The 19,906-nt window shown below is 50.4% G+C and overlaps 1 protein-coding gene across 1 annotated transcript in view; it reads left to right on the top strand.

Moving 5' to 3' along the window:
- The first annotated feature begins 15,492 nt into the window (after positions 1-15,492).
- The window catches only part of WSCD1 (WSC domain containing 1), a 31,076-nt gene continuing 26,662 nt past the window's right edge, over positions 15,493-19,906 (top strand). The window contains exon 1 of the mRNA XM_074922917.1: positions 15,493-16,542. The gene's annotated coding sequence lies outside the window, so the exon portion shown is untranslated. The remainder of the gene's footprint in view (positions 16,543-19,906) is intronic.

The following is a 19,906-nucleotide window of genomic DNA, read 5'->3' as shown; positions in this document are numbered from 1 at the left end:
GCTTGAGACGCAAGTGATCCTTTTTTGTTGCAATATTTTGTAATGCAATATTATCAGCACTGACTCCCCTTCCCGTGAATCCTGCCAGCTCTGTTTCTCACCATCCTCACCGCCGCAGCTCTTTGGTTTCCACACCCAGCTCCCGCAGTGGGCACGTGCTGCCCAGCCTGGCCCGCGGCTCCCTTCCCTGGCTCCTGGGTCGCCTCCTCTCAGCGTGAGAACAGCCCGTTTCTCTGGGTGTTTAATTGCTAGTCTAAAAATAAGATGGGCAATTTTCTTGCCTCATTCTTCTTTAAACATTCTGAATATTTGTTTGGCTTGACTGAGGCCATCAGCAATACGTGACTAATTCAGACTAAGATTTTTCTTTCCACACCCAACTGACCATGGTTAATATTTCTGTGAACAAAAGGCAGCCCTGAATGCCTGCTCTGGAAGAGCTGTTAATTGGTGTGGACATATGACCCATTAATGGTGCCAAGGGTACAGAGACCTTGGGTTCTTCTGTCCCATTGTTGTTCTTTAACCCCAGCTGGCAACCACACTGCCACTCGCACGCTCCCCCCACCCAGCAGGATGGGGGAGAGATTGGAAAAAAAAAAAAAAAGTAAAACTTGTGGGTTGAGATAAAGACAGTTCAATAGTTCAGAAAAGGAAGAAAATAATAATAGTGAAAATAATAGCAATAATACGACAATAATAATAACAATAATAATAATAAATAATATTTTGAATATACAAACCATCAGTGTTATTAACATTATTCTTATAATCCAAAACACTGTACCAGCTACTAGGGAGAAAATGTCCCAGCCGAAACCAGGACACCCACCCTGTAATATAAAAGTAAATGAGGGCACTTAAATTATAATAATGATTATGATTAGTATCAAGAATAATAACCTCCAGGGGGGTGTGGTGCTGCTTGGGGCATAAGTAAAGCCCCCCTCTGCCTCAGGAATCACAGCCCAGCCAGGCCTGATGGAGAACCACGGAGGGCCGGGGCAGAAGGGCCTTGGGGACCTCAATGGGAGCTGAAGGGGACACAAGAAAACAGATGTGGATGAAGAGAGATGCAGCTGGCAGTTGGTCTGCAAGGTGTTAATCACAGCTCCTGGCAGGGTGAGGGCCAAGCGAGCGCTGCTTCCTCCAGCCCAGTTCTCACCAAAGCGTTACAGCACAAGGTGCTATTTGCTGTAAGCATTTATTTTATTTTTTTTACGTACAGAGCTGTGAAATTTAGGATAAATTCAGTAAGGAGATTGTGCTGGATGTCACTTTCCTGTGCCTCAGGAAATAATCCTGACAGATGTTTATAAATATGTTAGTAGTGTTTACCTCTGTAATGCTGCACTACCTTCTGAAAGAGTATTGAAGTTGCTCGAATTATACCTGGGTTTAATTGTGCTACGGAACAGCGTTCTTGTTTTAGGTACTGACATTTTTTTGATGCATAGAGACTTTTTATAGATTTGTTCATCGCAGTGAAAGCCCCCCCAAAAAAAGGAAAGTATCGAGGAAATGTTTCTTCTTCTACAAATTATTCTAGAAAAATCTCTTCTCCCTCATCCTACTTCACCTGCTTTGAGAGTTTCAGACAGATTTCACAAGCAAATGCTTTAGTAGAGCATCTCCTCAGAGGGGAACAGGGCGAAGGAAAGGCAATAAAGAGAAGACAGACCACTGCCCACTAACAGCTACAGAAACCTGCTCCGCCAGGGTTCAGCCAAATACCAGAGCACTGAGCCCGGCATTTCCGAAGGGAGGCCGCAGCCCTGCAGAACAGCCGGGGGATGATGTGCTCTCTCACATCCCATCCCTGAAACGGTCCCCAAAGAGCCGAGACAGCTCCAGGCACTTGAAGAGCTCACAGGCAGCCCCGACCTGGGACAGGTTTCCTTCCAGACCTGCCTCGGTGCTCAGAGCCAGCAGGCACCAAGACACCCGAGGTCAGGCTCATCTCCGGTGCCAGCCGCGCCCAGCCAGGCACCCCTGGCTCCAGCACCAGGCTAATCTTGGTGCCCAGCCTGTTGCTTTTGCTCTGACACCACAAATACGGGATATGGCTCAGAGGTGTGTTCTCCACCCTGCCAGCCATTTCTCCTTTTGCAGCTGTGCGTGTTTCCAGGTGATGGGACAGCACCGGTGAAATAAAAAGTGACAGTCCACGTCAAGTGTTGTTAAGACACTGTCGTTTCAATTTTTTAACAGACGGAGTTGGCACAAATTGAATGGAGCTCCTCAGACACAGTAAATGGCTTTAGCATGGCTGGTGGAATTGAGCTCTGACCCCAAGAGGCAGCACGGCCGTTTAGAACACAACGGGTGAGCACTCAGTCAGGGAGCTGGATACTGCTGGGAGGGGTCGTGCAGCTCTGACACCACAACTGCTGCTCCTTGTACATCCTGGTGAGGTGCCTGGTCCCGTGCACCAGGAATGGCCTTGGGCTCTTCCACCAGCCTCCTCAGCCCAGCAGCCACCCAGCGCTGGCTCCGCACAAAGAACCTGACCCAACCCCAAACCCACCTGGGCTCAGGCTGATGTTTAAGAGTCTGCAGCAACAGAGACCAAGACAAAATTGTCTTGGTGTCACATACAACATGGCCAACACCTTCACCACAGAGCACTGCAGCAACCCGCAGGCCATCAGGATGCTTACAACGCTCTCTCTCTGAATGTGGCCAAGACAACTGGACGTTACCGTGCTAGCGGCAGAGAGAGACACCTCACTGATATTTTCTTTTGCTGGTAATGAATGTGGCTTGGCCTTCTCATCGGCCGCTCTGCAACATCCTCTTCGAGAGGCTGGACTGACATTCAAAACAGCAACAACAGCATCTGATGTTTTCAGAGGTAGGAAGAGGGCTCTCGGACAGCCAGGGAACAGGACAGATTGCAGAACTATTGTAAAAACCTGCCCTGGCGTGAAAATACCAAGCAGACCTCATTGCTTTGATGATAAAGATTTATATTTCATTACACCATCGAACTCTGATTATTTTGTAGAGCCATTTCTCCATCCCCAGCAATTTAATAGGTGGGAGAATTTGCGTCCTTGTGTGTACAATTTGGGAAGTTTCTAATTGCTAATCAAGGGATCAGGATAGAGTGATCATCTTCCTGGTATTTATTACCAGCATGTAAAAGTAATTATGTGGGCTATGTCCCAATATTGATGCCATAAAAAAAACTTAGGCTTGGATAAAAATTAATTACTAACAGTTCTGTACTGTGTTTCTGGGAACAACTGCAATGTCAGTGACATACAGTGGCCGACCAGCTTCCCACTAGATCGAGGCACTCGCATCACCCGTGACAGATGCTCCATGGGCAGGAGCACGAAGATCAAAGCCACCAGCCGTGCAGGCCTGCGGAGGTTTGCAGGTAACTCTGCTCCCCGGGCAGGGATGCGGTGACCTACAGAAACCCGGCCGCGGGGTGAGGAGCCGCCCGCCAGGCTGCAGAGGAACCGGGGCTGCCGCGTCAAGATTCTGTGTCCAAGAGGAACGCCCAGCGAACCACGACCAGAGCTGAACGCTTCCATGGCATCACATGAACTCATCCTCCCTCAGGAGGGTGAAATAGGTAACTCCTAGAGAGGAAAACATTGCTCGGCGAAGAGCAGAGGTAAGACAAATGCGGGAAGCACTTGCAGGTTCCTTCCGCTCAGACCGAAACTCAGCGATGGTAACGGCTAAGCCCTGAGGAGAGAGGATGAAAGGGCCTCGCTCCCGGCCATGTGACACTGCTCCCCTTTGTGGGACCAGATGTGAGGAAAGAGAGCAGAGAAGATAAGCAAAGCTGGAGCTGAAAGGCTCTTCCCCCCCCACCCCCCTTTTTTTTTTTTAAGAAAGAACAGAATGAAAATGATCCTGAAAGAACAACTGTTCCTTTCAAAGCCATTAGTTTGGGAAGCTGGCTGTAAAAGGGTACATTTTTGAAATGTGGCTGTGGTTACCAGGCAACAGCTGAGCCCCTGCTCCGCTGCCAGCAGCGCCTCGGAGCTGGGGGGGGCGGCCGGACCCCCGCAGCCGGGCAGGGCCAGGGCGGGCACAGCGGGGGCTCTGGGGCCGGGGGTGCCCCCACTGACAGCCCTGCTCCGTAACAACCCGGAGCCCTGAAGTCACGGGGATGGAAAACCCACTGCGGCGTCTCGCTTGGCGGAGTCCGATGGGGGAACAGGGAGAAGAGAAAAGTCTGAAATGAGCCCAGTAACCCAGCAGAAGAGCTCCCCGCTTATGTGGGTGTAACTCTAAGCGTTATTTTAGGTGTATTACTAAACTAAGGGAAACAGCAAACAAAATTCAAAGTCAACAGTTTTCACATGCATTGGACGTGCTGAAGTGTTTTGCAGGATTTTGTATGGCTCAGGGATCTAACAATGGAAGGAGTGAAAAAAATCCTCCCGGGACCCAACGTTTCAGGGTGGTTCTGTGAGCAGCTGAAGACCCACAAGTCCGGCTGGATCCAGAGCTCTGCAGTGTTCATCCCAGTAACTCCAGACAAGGATATTGTTACACTTCTCTAATCCACGAGCTGCTTTGTTACCTCCATTACTGCCTCAATGAGAATTAGGCACAACATGTGCTTAATTTAGGCTATGAGTTGAGCTGGCAAAACTCTAAGCTTGTACTGAAAGCCGAACAAAGAGCTGAGGGGGTTTATTTCCACCCATTTGGTCAAGAGAACTGTCCCCCAAACTCCAGAGGCTCACCCAGCCCCAAACAGCTCCCTGGGATTCTGCATCCCCAAACACCCGAGCTGCCTGGAGCTGAGCTCTGGGCTCAAACGTCTCGGCCCAAAACATTAGCAGAAGGACAGTGATGAAATGTTGTATGAGATGGCTGAGGATGCTGATGCCAGAAATGACCATCTACATCTGCTCTGTTCATCACATAAAAAATTAGGACAGGGAACATAAACCAGTTGCCCACACAATTCAGCATCCTGTCACTGATGCTGACTACTAGCACATACTCTGAGCACACAGGAAAATTGTTCTGTGCATGACTGAGAAGATAAAAGTTTTGCTGTACTCTACTTCATTCTGTTAGCCATCACTAATGGGGCTGCTGTTATTCCCTTACATAAATACGTTTCACTCTCTTTGCATGCCACCAGGCAACTGTGCAGTGTTTTAGGTCTTGAAACTCACTTTGAGCATTGCTGAACACCTACTTGTTCCAATGTTACAAGAGAAATGAACTTAGCCCCTCCAGTTCACTCTTTCGTTATCATTCATTCGTCTTCCTGCATTTCCCTGTGATGTTGCCCCTGTCCTTCCTTTGTGATCCTGGACTCTTTGGATTCACCTCTGACAGTTTGCCATGTTTGTTGTTTGTGATGCACTTAAACTGGAGGGAGGGGGCAGCTTTTGCCACAGAAAACCTAATTGGCCAACTCGCTAGTGCTGCCAGACAATAACCTAATTCACGGGCATCGAAGACAGCAGACTAATTGCCATGACTCAACTATTTCTCCTTTCAAAGCTGGGAAAGGTGGTGAATGTTAACTGCAAGGCCAGCTTGCAGAGAGCACTGTATGGAATCCTGACTCATTTAAACTCTGAATCAGTGTGATCTTTGTTGTGCAGGTTGTTCAGGGCTCACTAATTGTTGCTGTTGGTTCCCGATAATGAATGATTGAGCCAACACAGGCCAAACCCCCTGATCTAATGCTCTAACAACCTCACTTTTCTCTACAGAATCTGAAAGGGAGGCTACAAAGGTTTCTGAGAGGTGCTGGTGCTGCTGTTTTATGAAATGGGCAGACACTGGAGACTTCAAATGTTTATGGCTCCGGTGCCTCTATCTACTCAGGTTTATTATAGTCCACTAAAAACAAAGAACAAGAAATTACTTGCCCTTGTCAAAAGACCAAGCCTTCCAGCAGAAAACAAAAGCAGATGTATTTCATTAAAGACTTTAGCTGGTGTGGCTTTGTGATTACACTGCAGTGTAAGGCCTTATCGTCCACATGACTCCTTCACACGGCCTGGCTGAGCAGCTCCAATAACGCACCCCTTGAAATCCTGCTCTGGGCCCGAACGGGAGTGGGGAGGCAACATCTCCAGAGCCTGGTGTGGTGCAGGACCCACCGCACACCTCAGGCAGAAGTGATGCAAGGTACTGGGGAAACTGCGGGTACATTGGCCTTTCTTCTCTTCAACAAACAGCTGCATTTAAAAGATAATACCAGTCGAGAACATCAAAAGGCACCACTCAGAAAAATACCAGCACTTTAAACTAAATGTGTTTTGTGAGGCTGAAAAACACTCGAATAGGAAGGACAAAGATAGTAAGCTGATTTGGCCAAGGACTGTCCATCTCCCCCGAGCCCAGCACAAAGGGATCTCACAGCCAGCCACACAATACCAGGAAGGAACAGACATTCAGGGTACATCTGAAGGCCCTCGAATAACAGGAAGCGCAGCGCTCCGCTTCGCCTGGTGTGACCGCAAACACACTGGTTTCTCCCAGCCCCTGTACCTTCACAAACCTTAGTGTTTACGCACTCACGGCCAGGACGCTCCACATTTGGCCACTGCTCCCTGGCTCCATTCCTCAGGCCATGGTGGGACCAGTGGGCTGAGCGGGGAGACGGGGCCTGGCCGGGGCCCAGAGACACACCGCGGAGCAGCCACGGGCGCTGCTGGTGCTGCTGGGCCTGGTGGGGAGACGCCACAGAACAAACTGGGCGGGGGGTTGCAGCTCGTCTGCACCCCCAGCTCAGCCGACCCCAGTAGGTCAAAGTACTTCTGCTGAGGCAAAGGAAGGTGGCTGTCACAAACCAACAGAAACACGTGGGCAGAACAGAGAGGACAGGAGATGTGACTGGAAGAGCTGACCAGATTTTGAGGCCAAAAAGAATGACGACCATTCAGTCCAGCTGCCTGCAGAACACAGGCCGTTACCTGCCCAGTAACCCGCATCATAGCGGTGTCCTGTGGTCGTGCTATACCAGAGACCATCTCCTAGGACTGCTAGTCCCCAGGTCACAACCCAATCACCTCAAAGATTACAATATATAAAACCATTTCTGCACACATACTGCAACATGCTCCATGCATCGCCCACCAGAAGTGCTACTCTGTTCTTTGAGTCCGAATCCTGGAGTGGTGCTTTTAGCAAATTCACCCTTAGCAGCCTTAGAGACAATTCCTTTGCCTCATCATCATCTCTTAACGGTCAGGTCAAACGACACCCTCAACTCAGTTGCTTGTGCATGAAGTTGCAAGCACAAAGACCAGCAGAGATCAGCAAAATGTTGATTTTTACTGCAAAACTAACAATAAATTCTACCCCAGGACTCGTGTTCATATGCCCATCTGCTCTGGTCAGTGCCTGCAGCTGATTCCCCTGAATCCTGTCCTGCCCACTGACAACACCCAGCTCTCTTGCTCCTTGTCAAGAGTAGAGAAAAGCCAGGTCGTCATCTGATTTTTGTTCCACCAGTTGCATTTCTTTCCCCAGGGATGCTAACCACACCACCAATGCTTTCGTGTGCAGCAGTATGTGCAATTGCCATCTGTGTAGCTGGCACGTCTTCAAAAAATATTTAAATATCTGTGGAACTTATAAGAGTGTAAATTAAACATGACAAAAACCGTAACACAACATAATGTATGCCTGAAGTAAGGGAACATCAACAAGTTCACAATGTTTGAAATGGGAAAAAAACCCCACACAAGCGCTACACAATCCCCCTCTCCCGCCAGTTTGCCAGAAGTCCCTCCACACCCACTCGCTTCAAAACAAGCCTGTTCCCAGAATACGCACGCGGTCGCTGCTTTACACAAACCTTTCTCATTTTCAGTCGAATCAAACCAGTCCCACATTTCTGTGCTAGTGCCAGGTGATGACTACTGAAGCAGTAAGGAGCTGCACAGCTGAATTACACACAGTGCAAAGACCCACCACCATTTTTTGTTATTTTGAAGCTTCCTCTCACCACTTTATGTGATGCTACATTAAAGGTAAGAAACAAAATCTTAATGACTTTTACGCCAGCAACTCATGACGACTAAACTCGTCGCATTTACCTGCTCCTCTTTCACAGCACGCTTCAGTCTTTAATAAACTGGCTGTGGAGCTCTGGGCACAGCTGCAGTTACAGCACTCCTTACTGACGCTGGAAGTCTGCCTCCTGAATCTGGGAACTAACTTGGCTTTCCTTTATCACATCTCTTGTCTTTTTGAGTGTTATTTCACCTCCACTAAGACGCTAGGAATGTGTTTGAGACCTCATCTACGTTACCCTTTTTGGTTTCTTCATGTATCTTTTAAGGGGTTGTTTCTTCAAGCATTACTGGGAGCAGCATCTGTCCTTCCGGGCAAAGCGATACCAGCTGCCTCCAAAACTACGCCCCCCCTCAAGCAGCCGTGACAACAGGGAAGAGGAAACTCTAAAGCTGGAGGCTCCAGACCCAGGTGGGCTGATCTGTGCTGCACCTTCCCGCACCCCTCCCACCGTTCTGAACCACACTCCATCATTACCTGAACCAGATGCAGCAGCGTGACGCCCTGTGCCAGCGCCTCGCTGCCCGTGAATCACAGTGTTGCTCTACAGATTAGCGCCGTTGGAGCATCTGCCTTCCTTGTCTCGGCTGAAGCAAATTCTGAGGGATGTCTTAGGAACCTAAGACTCTCCTCTGATCTGCACAATCCTCCACAAATGCTCTGTGCGTGGCATCTGACATATCGGGTGCTCTGGAGTCGCTGGGGGTTTTGCCAATAATCGTATCAGACCTGATCGTTTTCCCTGCATTACGCACTATATGGCACCCGTGTTATGAAACCAGCCATCCTGGGAAAAGAATGACGTTGTCAACCGCTGCACTAAACAGCTGTTTTGCTCAGTCATTTCATGAAATAATTGAAAATTGTAGGTAGGCATTACATGGAATGCTAATTCTTGAATATTTGGGATTACTAAAGATTAAAGATTACTTTACTTAAAAAGGACCAGAAAACTATTTGCTACATTACATTTACTTATGAAACCACACAGTCTTTTAGATGTTTCTTCTTGAAACCACACTAGCAAAAACTGTCACTTTCCTCAGTTGATCCTTACTTTTACAATTGAGCCTATTTTCTGAACCGACTGAAAGTTTGAGTCATTTAGCACAAGAACTGCTCCCACAACAGGATTCTCAAAGTAATGCCACTCATTCCATAATTTTTGTGCTGTATTTTGTGCAACAACCAGCAGAACCATCAAGCAGAGAAAGGAAGTGCTTAGGATTTTACTCCGATGCAAAATGCCTCCAGCTGCCACTCATTCCATCAAATGACTGATTTTACAACATGACCATAATGCATACATGCTTTATTTTCCTAGTTTTGCCCCTTTTCTCTTAGTGTCATTAGACATCATTTTTCCATGTCTGCACCCTGCTCAGCTTTCTAACTAGTTTTCTTTGCTCATTCTTACACTACTTTTGGCATGTAAAACATCAGATCATCCTTTGAATTTACTATCTGACCCATTTCCCTCTTGTTTTAATAGGAGCTGCAACAGGCACTTACATGGGTCTTGTCAAGGTTCAGCTTCTCTGTAGACAGCAGGATGACACAGAGGAGAAAATAGGGCGAGTAAAACAAGAACAACGTCCTGTAGGTCTGAGTCTGAAAACATGTGAAACGATCTCACACATCATTCTGCATAATCAAGACCATACAGCACACCATACTTTTAACTCCCTCCGAAGAGCAGGAGTGCTGAGCAGCCCCACCTCAGGGAGCAGAAGGTGGTGGCACAAGAGCTGATGGCCCGTTATTCACCGTCACCCTAAAGCTCTCCAGGTGGACTTTTCAGTGCTCACCCTTTGGAGGGATGACTTCATTTTGCCACCCTCAGGACTGTGTTAGCACTTCAAACACAGAACAGATATTTCTCTTTAAGGCATTTAAATGGCACCTGTGAACAAAATATTAAAACAAGCACACCCTCCAGTCAGGCTGGATCAAACAGAGGTGATCACCTCACAGCTTTGAGGCAGAGTGCATCACAAGATCAACGTCTGCTCCTTCTGAGGGACAGGAAAATTCCCCAGGGAATGGGAGAAGAATAGTAGTATTAACCAGATGGGAAATTAGGGAGTGGAGAGATTATGGCCAGGACGGTGAAGGGTATTCAGGCTTCCATCTCTCTCTGAAATCTCTAAAAGACACCAGAAGTCTCCCTGTCAAGGTTTTTAGACCTCCCCTTAGTGTGTGTGGTGAAGCCAGGAGCTGAGCCCATGTCCCTCACATTACCGGCCACTGTCTTAGACAAAAAACCCCGTTTCTCTTTTCCATCCAGGTTTGACAACAGAATTTAGGATAACAAATGGCAGAAATGGGCCCCTCAGCTGCCTTGACAAAATTCAAATGCTTTTCCTGGTTCAGAGGGTTTCTACAGTCATTCTTCTCCAGTCAGAGCTCTTTCCCAGTCCTAGAAAGTTCTCTCTTACTTTTTACTGAAGCCATGTGAAATAAATTAGGCTAAATGCACAGGCAAGATGCTAAAACCGTAGTGCTTCTGAGGATTTCACTGAAATCTTCGATTAGAAAAATCCAAGTGCTGTTGACGAGCATTTGCAAAAGGCCTTCAGATTCCTACAGCCACCCCTAATATTCACATCACGGTTTCCATACAGAGGTCAGTTATCTCAGCTGCCTTTCCATTTACCAAAAAATCTGGCATTTTCACAGAAGCTTCCATTACATTTAACCTTCTGATTATTTTTTTTTAACAGCGTCATGTTTTTTGTCATCCACCTCCATGTTCCCAGGCTCAGTGGGCAGGGCCCTGCTCTCATTTACAGAGGTGCAGATCACTTCAGATTTACAGCAGCACACAGAAAAAGCAGAGTTTGGCCTCCTATTTTCTCAACTGGAACACTCTACTGATTATTATTTTTTCCATGTAATAGCATATTAGTAACAAAACAGAGCTGACATGAACACCGTGGAATGAAAGATAACTGCAACGTACAGAAAAAATGAAGCACCAGCACAGCAAAGGGTAGAGACCTTGCAGATGCGATCTCCAGATGTTTTGTGCAAGATGCAAAGCATACTTGCTAAAATGGCCTCCCCAAAGCTACCACGGGTTTAATCCCTGTTTGTTACTTTTGAGTAAGAGGAGACCAAACTTCGTGTCAGTTGTCAGATATTACTACTAGAGATTTGTCAATTAATCACAGAACAGTAACTCCTTTTATTTTAATAAAAGAGAACCATTTGGTGTGATGCAGGTCTTACCAGTGCTGAGTATGATGACAGGAAAGCACTTAACTATGAACTGGTGGCCTTGTAGAAGTAGACATTCATTTAGTTCAGCTGGCTTAATTAAGCCTTTGCAAACCTTACGTGGACAACCTTACTTCAATTGATGAATGCCTTGCTTCCTTTACTGAAACGGCGTTACAATTCCCATCTTCAGTTGCAGAACTGAGATCTCACCCAGTCCAAAGGGTTTACCGACTTCTTAACTAGTCTCACTAGACAAAGCAACCTTTAAAAGTGTCTTTTGCATGCTTTAACTAAGTCAAACTAAATCAGTGGAACTTTGTGTACCGAGCAACTCCAGGCGTGTACCGGCACTGGGTGCCCGGCCCGAGCAGAGCTGAGCTCCCACGCGCTGCCCAGCCGGCACACGCTCCGCCACCACGGCGTCAGCACCTCCTGCCCCTGCTCCAAGCACTGCCTCCAGGAGGGAGGCGTGCTGCCATCTCCCCTGGGATACAGCCCCACCCCACCCGTTATTTTCCTTGCTGATGCCCCAGAATTGGCGCTGGTTTGAGTCTTGAGCAAAGTGACGTGAGGCTGCTGCTCATGGCCCGAAACGGCTCGGGGGGGTCACCTCGTGGCAGCAGGTCCTGCCCACGCCTGCCCCACAGCCAGTCCCCACCTGGTGTTTTGCACACAAAATCCTGGAGAGAAGCTGGCGTTAAAGAGCGTTGAGGTCTTACCCTGGCAGCTCACTGGGGCTTTGCCTGAATTCACAAATCTCGCTGCAAGACCCCCAGACAACAGTGGTGGTTTTCATGTCAAATCTCTGAGAGCAACTGGTCCGTCGCAGCGCTGGCAGGTCCCAGGACTCTCCTCACACCGAGCAGGCCTCGCACCGAGCAGGCCTCGCACCGAGCTGGCCTCGTACCGAGCAGGCCTCACACCGAGCAGGCCTCACACCGAGCAGGCCTCACACCGAGCAGGCCTCACACTGAGCAGGCCTCACCTGAGAGCAGGCCTCACACTGAGCAGGCCTCACCTGAGAGCAGGCCTCACCTGAGAGCAGGCCTCACACTGAGCAGGCCTCACCACACCCCAGAGCCCGCCAGGCCCCTGCACCCTCGCGGCCCCCAGAGCCCCGTGCCGACGGGCGCTGGCCTGGGGACACACTGGGGCGCAGCCCCGGCCCACGCTGGCATCATGGCGTCGCCGGCGAGTTCACCCGCCCGCTCGGTCCCTCCCCGCTGCCCTGGGGCCGTGGCGCACGTGTCACACACTGCGCTGTCCTGCAAATCGGGGCTTTGGCGAGTTTGCAGCATCATTTTTCTTGCTGATAATGCTGAACTTCATTTCCTGATGCTGCTTCACCTGGGCAGATTCCTGTAATTCTATTGATTTAGGCCCCAACCCAGCATAACATTTAAAAATGTCATTACATCAAACATTTGATTAATTTAATTTCAGTAAAATTAAATTAATTTCAGACTTTTGCAGCCTTAAAGCTGTACGCACACATCAAGGTTGGACGGGTTGCAATCTGACAGATGCATAACCTGTGAGAGTGAGAACACATCTCCAGACATCAAGATTTTAAAATCTGAACCTTACATTGCTGAGTCTCAGGGTGCTCCGTTAATCAAACTTCAGAAAATCACCATACGATTGCAGCCCTATCAATACGTTAAGTCCCAGAAAACATTTGGTGAGAGCAAAAGTATTTTAGCTGTTCATTTTCACATCTTACCAAGTCTGAGGGATTGTCAGAATAATGTGAATGCTCTAACAGCTTGAAACTCTTTATATTTCCTTCCTGGATTTCTGTATATGAAAACTATTTGCAACTATTGCAAAATTGTTCATAGAACGATCCTCTGCCAGCAACTGAATTTTTTTTTCTTATACACAAAGATAGGCATATCTTGTGGCTAAATGGATTTGCAGTTGTCATTATGATTTTACATTCTCAAACCCTAGGACGAGCCCCCAGCACACGCTCACAGCATGTGGTCGGAGGCAGCGCGGGATGGGAAGAACAGGAGGAGGCGCGCAGTGCGGGGGGCACTCGGCCTGCCCGCAGTGCCCGGGACCATGGGGGCAGAGCTGGAAGGAAATCCCCACGTCCCAGCCGTGCCCCGCCGCGCAGGTACCCGCCTCGCCCGCTGCCCTCACCCCTTGGGAACGCACGGGGGATGGAAATGTCAGACACGAAGGGGCCAGGAGAAGCGCCGCAGCCGCCCGGCCAAAGCTGCTTGAAAAAAGGATTTGGGGGGGTCAAGGATCTGGCCCTTGGCAGGCAGGGAGCAGAAATGCAAAGTCCTTCCTTTTACTCTTCCACGTCTGCAAGTTATTTCCTGTGTTCCAGCCAGAAACAGAAGTCCCTGCATTTGTTTGCTTTTAAAGCAAAACACAACAAGACAAGACATCCTTCACAAAAGGGAAGCAAAAGTAAACTGATGAGCTCCAGTAGCCAGGCACAGCCCAGTCTGCTTACACAGGTCTAAGACAGTAACTAAAGCAACACAAACACAAAGGTGGCAAAATTCATCCCCTGATGCTGGCGCCAACTAAAGACCGAACCTTTCCAGCATCACTGCACTATTTTTTACAAGTTGGGTAAAAAGTGAGATTAAGTCTATGGCGCCCGTCTTTGTAGTCTGTACCTCCCATCTTCACAGTCCATAGCTCCTGCCTTTGGGTGCATTTCTAGTCCTGGTCTGCTTCACAATGAGAGATATTTGAAATTAGCTGGTGTGTGTGCAGAGATCTGAAACGAACAACCAGGTTCCTCTTCTCCTGAATAGTGAGAATGGGGAAGGCAAGTGTATCACAGAGCAGAACCACAGACTGGTTTGGGTTGGAAGGGACCTTAAATATCATCCAGGCCCCCCCCTGCCCCGCGCAGGGCCACCTTCCACCAGCCCAGGCTGCCCAAAGCCCCGTCCAACCTGGCCTTGAGCTCTTCCAGGGAGGGGGCAGCCACAGCTGCTCTGGGCAGCCTGTGCCAGGGCCTCACCCCCCTCACAGGGGAGAATTTCTGCCTCAGATCTCATCTAAATCTCCCTCTGACAGTTTAAAACCGTCACCCCTCGTCCTGTCCCTCCCCCCTTCCCCGCAGCCCCTTTCAGCCCTGGGGGGCCGCTCTAAGGTCTCCCCGGAGCCTTCTCTTCTCCAGCTGAACCCCCCAACTCTCAGCCTGTCCTCACAGGGGGGGCTCCAGTCCCCCAAGCATTTCTGTGGCTCCTCTGGCCCCGCTGGAGCAGGTCCGTGTCCTTCTGCTGTTGGTGCCCCAGAGCTGGACCCAGCCCTGCAGGGGGGTCTGACAGAGCAGAGCAGAGGGGAGAATCCCCCCCCGGCCCTGTGCCCACCCTGCTCTGGGTGCAGCCCCGCACACGGGGCCTTTCTGTGCTGCCAGAGCTCGGTGCTGGCTCACGGGCAGGTTTCCAGCCCCCCCCCAAGTCCTTCTCCTGGGGGCTGCTCTCCTCCCCTCCTGGCCCAGCCTGGGTTTGTGCTGGGCTCGCCCTGACCACAGGCAGGACCTTGCCCTTGGCCTCGTTGACCTCCATGAGGTTCACACATGTAATATTAGCGTTAGCATCGCGCTGGCAGGTTCAGGTCCCACTCGAGTGTGCTGTACCGAGAGATCCACACACGTGGCATCACTGAGACCCATGGGGCTGGTCAGAGCGGGAAGTGCAGCACAGAGAAGCGAAACAGGATCAGTCCCCGCATGGCATCCCAATTCCCCTTTTCCTCTCAGATCCAAGAAAACCCCCGAGTGCTGCTTCCTCACAGCCAGGCAGATGTGATATTGGGTCTGGTATCTCTGACCCGCACTCCTCAGCACAGGGAGTAGAGTCCCCGTGACCGCATGTGATTCTGGCTCCAAGAGACAAGTCTCCACATTTCATTTAAATATGCAAAGGCTGTGGGGTGCTTCAAAACTGCACTCAGCGACAAGTGTGCAGCCTACTCCCATTTAAATACAGATGCTTTAAGAATAATTATAAATTTATCAATCTCCCCGTGAACCAGCAGCAGAAAGGCGTCCGTATGTGCAGTGGAGGCAGCAGAGCAGAGCAAGCAGTGCTAAGGACACCGAGCAAACTGCCTTTCAGCTCTCACATTTATAAATAATTTACTTCTATCCACCTGTGCCCAGAATAACAATTTGCTGCCTGAAATCTCGGAGCTGGCGCCGGGAGGCTGCCGGGGACTCGCTTTCCCGGGACCCTCTGGACCTGTTGGGAAGGGGCCTGGGTCTCCAGAGGGATCTGCCCCTAGCGGGAAGAGGCACCGAGCAATAAACCCCGGAGCATCCGCGGGGCTGAGCGCATTAGGGCTGCGCGCTGCTGCCGCGCCGCTTCGCATCTGCCGGAGCCGCCATCCGCGCTCAGGCGCTGCGCGGAGAGCACGGCCAGGTCTGGAAACGTCTGTGGCTGCGGAAGGCTGCAGAGCTCTTCCGTGAGCAGCCGGGAAGGAGAGGCTCTGCCTCCCCGGCCGGGGGAGCGTTACGAAACGCGAGTTCCCGAGCGGGCTGAGGATTCCGGCCGCGCCGCGCGGAGGCGGCTGCGTCCTGCCTGGGGCTGCGGGCGGCCATGGAGCGGCCCCGCGCCGCCGGACCCCGGCGAGGGACCCCGGTGAGCCGCGGGGTTACCGGCGAGGGACCCCGGTGAGCCGCGGGGTTACCGGCGAGGGACCCCGGTGAGCCGCGGGGTTACCGGCGAGGGACCCCGGTGAGCCGCGGGGTTACCGGCGAGGGACCCCGGTGAGCCGCGGGGTTACTGGTGAGGGACCCCGGTGAGCCGCGGGGACCCGGCGAGGGACCCCGGTGAGCCGCGGGGTTACCGGTGAGGGACCCCGGTGAGCCGCGGGGTTACTGGTGAGGGACCCCGGTGAGCCGCGGGGACCCGGCGAGGGACCCCGGTGAGCCGCGGGGTTACCGGCGAGGGACCCCGGTGAGCCGCGGGGTTACCGGTGAGGGACCCCGGTGAGCCGCGGGGACCCGGCGAGGGACCCCGGTGAGCCGCGGGGTTACCGGCGAGGGACCCCGGTGAGCCGCGGGGACCCGGCGAGGACCGGCGGGCAGCGCGGGAGTTACCGAGAGAGCAGCCGGAGCAGCGGAGCGGCGCGGCCGGAGGCAGAGCCGAGGGGGCTCGGGAGGATCACGGCCGGAGCGGGAGGCAGGAGGAGGATTAGAGGGAAGGGCAGAGGGAGCAGGATTTATCAGCTTCTCAGACAGGCATTACAGCTTTTCATAGTATTTCACTGGATCGCCTAGGACTTCGCCTGGCTACACAGGAGTTCCTCCACCATAAAAGAAAGGTGAGTTTTTTTCCTCTTTTTCTTACACAGTTGCGTTATCTGCTCCTGCAAGCTGTTTGTCAGCCGGCCTTGACACAAGTAATAACCAGACAACTTTTTGCAGAGGCTGAGGTATTAACATTCACTGCGGTCTGAATGGCTGTTTGATTTATTAAATTTATCCCTGGCATCTAAGTACACGAGGCTTGGCTGCATTATTTATAAAGATTGCAGTTTGCTCTCGAGATGCCCTTCTCCGAGCATCCACAAAACATTATACTTGAAAAGTAGGCATGGATAATGCGAGTGTGTGTTTGTGTCAGAGCCTGGTGAGGCAGACTAGAATGCTCAGCTTCTCTAAACAGTTTCTGAAGCATCACTGTGCTAAATAAATAGACTCTAACAATTTTTAGCAGGTGGGTGTTGCAGGAATTTGGATGTTGAGGGCTTTATGAAAGCCACTTTTTAAATACCTATGGTTTAGTGACAGATCTGCATGTTATTTTAATTCCAGTAGAATTCCTTGCAGACAGGAAAAGATCTCATCTCTAGCTACTGTGGGCTGAGGCAAAAATCAATGTATGGTACATTTTTTACAACAATCTCTTGCAAAACTTCAGCCTCTAGTCACAGAACCATATTGGGCTTTTTGGAAATTGCAGATAAAACAGCATTTGCTGGGTGCTTGAGTTCTTACTATCAAAGGGATGTACATTATGCATGAATGGTTTATTATTGATCAAAACACTTTCTAGGTTCAAGAATACTGTTTGCTGATGGGTCTCAGTGTGTCGGTGAACAGTGACAGCAGACTGTAGGTTATCGTTTGAGTACACATCCCTCTACACACAGATACATACGTGTGCGTGTACATCTGAAATGTGGCTATGTCTGTGTCTGCATCCTTCCATACTGGCATGGGATCGGTCCTCCTGATTACAGCTTTATCACTGAGCTAGGTAAAAAGGACCGGATTAAGGGGAGAAATACTGATCACCCGGGGTGCTCTCGGGTCCAAGCTGCCCCTGGAACACTTTCCAAGTCAGCGCTCTCTCACAACAAGGCTCCCTGGGCCAGCTGCCTCCTGCAGGCTCTCCTGCATCCCCCACCACAGGCTGCTGCCTTCACCAACATTACTGCCTAGATTTACACCGACCTATGCTAGGAAATTGGTCTCAAAAAAGTGGAACATCTAGTGAAAGAGCTGCTCTGACCATATCTGCACAAGTTAGCGCTCACTCTCCAGCCTCAGGCTGCAGCTCTGTTCTGTGACGTTGCTTTTCACTTCCAAAGCTGAATTATCTGCCAACTGTAAAACACCTCCCATATTGTACACAGTGGATATCATGTATATTTTTAACTTGTGTATTTTCAACTTGATTAGACTAGTTTACGGACTATAGAGTTCTTCTCCATCTTTCTGCTATCTCTGCATAAAAGCTTTTTTCTGCTTCATCACAGTTCCTCATTATTTAACAGTTTTATCACGATATCTGCATCAAAGATAACTGCAGTCTGATTGCATCTCGGAGTAGGCACACTTGTAGCAAGCAGTGGTAAACTTGCTAGCAAGCCCTCTCGAGCTGCAATGTTTGCCACTACAGTGTGTGGAGAAACTGTAATGCTTCTACCTCGTTTCTAGTTTGCTGGCAGACCTTATGTCGTGCTTAAAGTGACACTCAAAGCAGCACTGGGTCAGAAAGAGCTGTTCACGCGGGGGCATGTGCGTAGAGGCAGCACAGATCCATCCTCTAGCGAGGAAAAGTTGGAAGAAGAGCTCATTGCTTCTGAAAGCCCAGACAGTAAAGGCCAGATGTGCTGGCAGGGCGGCTGGTGACACACTGGAGCTTCAGTGTTCAGGACAAGCTGAAGGTCCCTTCACTTATGTCTCACTGGTCACCCCGTTACTGAAAATCTTTAGACGAGAAGCTTCATTTTCATGGGAAATGGGTGGAAGAGTTAGTTTCTAGAAAGATTTAAAAAGCAGATTATTCTCCAAACCAAACAACTGGAGGTGACTTGGGAAGAGATGGGGAAGAAGCCCTTTTATTGTGTTTAGATACAAACCCTCAGGAGTTCTGCAGCAGCAGCACTGCCTGCGGGGTGTCTCACGGGGGGGGGGGGGGGGTGGGTGTGCAGACACGGGCACTAACTCATCCCCGTGTGCCTGAGCTGGACACCCGGCCTCGGACAAAGAAGGAAAGCAACCTGAGCTGGCCGCTGCCTCGCGGGAAGGGCAGGGATAGGGAAACTGGAGAGCAGCAGAACCAGCGTGAGCAGCAGCGGCGGCTGGAGCCACGTGGCTCCTCGCCGTGCCCGGGCCATCCCCTGGCCCTGCCCGTGCAGGACAGTCCCCGCCGTGGGGACGGTGGCTGCGGCTGCGCCGGGGCCTGGCAGAAAAGCCTCGTCCGCAGCGTCGCCGAAGGGCGCGGGGGGACGCCTGCCCAGGGCCGGACGGGAGGGCGTTTCTGCCTCTCCGACTGGAGCCAAACGCTCCGGGAAGGCCAGGTTGTTGGACTGTAGATGGGCCTCGTTTGAGCGTTGCACCGTAACTGCCAGAAAGGTCAGAGATCAGCTGGTACTCCGCTGACCTTCCAATAGACGAGTACATGTTTAAGTTGGCAAAGGAAATCAGTATTATAGTAACTCTTCATGGGAAATTTCCTTCCTTTTTGGTGAAAGAATATCCTAGGAAAGCTGATGGAATTACAGAACCACCTCTTTCCCTTCCTTTGCATGAATTCCTAAGTTACACTGTTAAGTTAGTGAGGCAATTCCACATGACACTTTCTCAAGGAGCTAGAAAAAGGAGCAACGGACCTGAGCCAGAATCCATCAGCATCAACCTGTGTCTTGATGTGTGTGGATTTTGGCTTAAGACAGTAGAGTATCAGGTTGTTTCCTCTCAGCTTTACTTTTAGCATGTGCTGCTTTCCACACACATGTGATCCTTGGTTTCTCTTCTCCCTTTTTTCCCATGATTTGGAAACTGGGATAATGTGGAATATCTCTGTCGATCCCACTCAAGGTGTGAGGCGAGAGCCCAGCCAGCTCTCACCTTTGTTGTCTTTGTAACCCCCTTCCCAAAACTCAAGAGGCGGCTCTGGCCACACACAGACGTACAGCTGCGAGAGGTTGGCCATCTCGGGACCGACACCGGCAGACACTCCGGGATATTCAGGGAGCTTTTAGCTATCGGAATAAAGGGAATTACAAATATTGGACAGGATCGCAACATTAAATTTGCGGCTTCTCAAGAGTTCTTCTTCCTACAGACATTCACGCAGTATGATGTTGGCCTTGACCTTCCAAACAGCCTCATGAAAATGACAGTGTATCCAAATGCAAGGCTGAGAGCCAAATCCTTCAGTTATGTCCTAAGTGA

The sequence above is a fragment of the Athene noctua genome, chromosome 19 (genome assembly GCF_965140245.1).
Source record: "Athene noctua chromosome 19, bAthNoc1.hap1.1, whole genome shotgun sequence".
NCBI lineage: Eukaryota > Metazoa > Chordata > Aves > Strigiformes > Strigidae > Athene > Athene noctua.
This window is presented reverse-complemented; position numbering and strand designations above follow the sequence as displayed.